Source organism: Oncorhynchus mykiss, chromosome 20 (genome assembly GCF_057628025.1).
Source record: "Oncorhynchus mykiss isolate SJ-2025 chromosome 20, ASM5762802v1, whole genome shotgun sequence".
In the NCBI taxonomy this organism is placed as follows: Eukaryota; Metazoa; Chordata; class Actinopteri; order Salmoniformes; family Salmonidae; genus Oncorhynchus; species Oncorhynchus mykiss.
The window spans coordinates 47627447-47629252 of record NC_143041.1 but is presented as its reverse complement, the minus strand read 5'-3'; positions in this window follow the sequence as shown (position 1 = coordinate 47629252).

Genomic DNA, 1806 nt, shown 5'->3' with positions numbered 1-1806 from the left:
CACATACATTACTCCTGTCCAGGAGACAGACATACATTACTCCGGTCCAGGAGACACACACATACATTACTAATGTCCAGGAGACACACATACATTACTCCTGTCCAGGAGACAGACATACATTACTACTGTCCAGGAGACACACATACATTACTAATGTCCAGGAGACACACATACATTACTAATGTCCAGGAGACACACACATACATTACTAATGTCCAGGAGACACACATACATTACTACTGTCCAGGAGACACACACATACATTACTACTGTCCAGGAGACAGACACATACATTACTACTGTCCAGGGGACAGACACATACATTACTACTGTCCAGGAGACAGACACATACATTACTAATGTCCAGGAGACAGACATACATTACTACTGTCCAGGAGACAGACACATACATTACTCCTGTCCAGGAGACAGACATATACATTACTTCTGTCCAGGAGACAGACACATACATTACTAATGTCCAGGAGACAGACACATACATTACTAATGTCCAGGAGACAGACACATACATTACTCCGGTCCAGGAGACACACACATACATTACTCCTGTCCAGGAGACAGACATATACATTACTTCTGTCCAGGAGACAGACACATACATTACTAATGTCCAGGAGACAGACACATACATTACTAATGTCCAGGAGACAGACACATACATTACTACTGTCCAGGAGACAGACATATACATTACTTCTGTCCAGGAGACAGACACATACATTACTAATGTCCAGGAGACAGACACATACATTACTAATGTCCAGGAGACAGACACATACATTACTAATGTCCAGGAGACAGACACATACATTACTACTGTCCAGGAGACAGACACATACATTACTACTGTCCAGGAGACAGACACATACATTACTAATGTCCAGGAGACAGACACATACATTACTACTGTCCAGGAGACAGACACATACATTACTAATGTCCAGGAGACAGACACATACATTACTACTGTCCAGGAGACAGACACATACATTACTAATGTCCAGGAGACAGACACATACATTACTACTGTCCAGGGGACAGACACATACATTACTACTGTCCAGGAGACAGACACATACATTACTAATGTCCAGGAGACAGACACATACATTACTACTGTCCAGGAGACAGACACATACATTACTAATGTGCAGGAGACAGACACATACATTACTACTGCATGTCCAGGAGACAGACACATACATTACTACTGTCCAGGAGACAGACATACATTACTAATGTCCAGGAGACAGACATACATTACTAATGTCCAGGAGACAGACATACATTACTAATGTCCAGGAGACAGACATACATTACTAATGTCCAGGAGACAGACATACATTACTACTGTCCAGGAGACAGACATACATTACTAATGTCCAGGAGACAGACATACATTACTAATGTCCAGGAGACAGACACATACATTACTACTGTCCAGGAGACAGACACATACATTACTAATGTCCAGGAGACAGACACATACATTACTAATGTCCAGGAGACAGACACATACATTACTAATGTCCAGGAGACAGACACATACATTACTACTGTCCAGGAGACAGACACATACATTACTAATGTCCAGGAGACAGACACATACATTACTACTGTCCAGGAGACAGACACATACATTACTAATGTCCAGGAGACAGACACATACATTACTACTGTCCAGGAGACAGACACATACATTACTAATGTGCAGGAGACAGACACATACATTACTACTGCATGTCCAGGAGACAGACACATACATTACTACTGTCCAGGAGA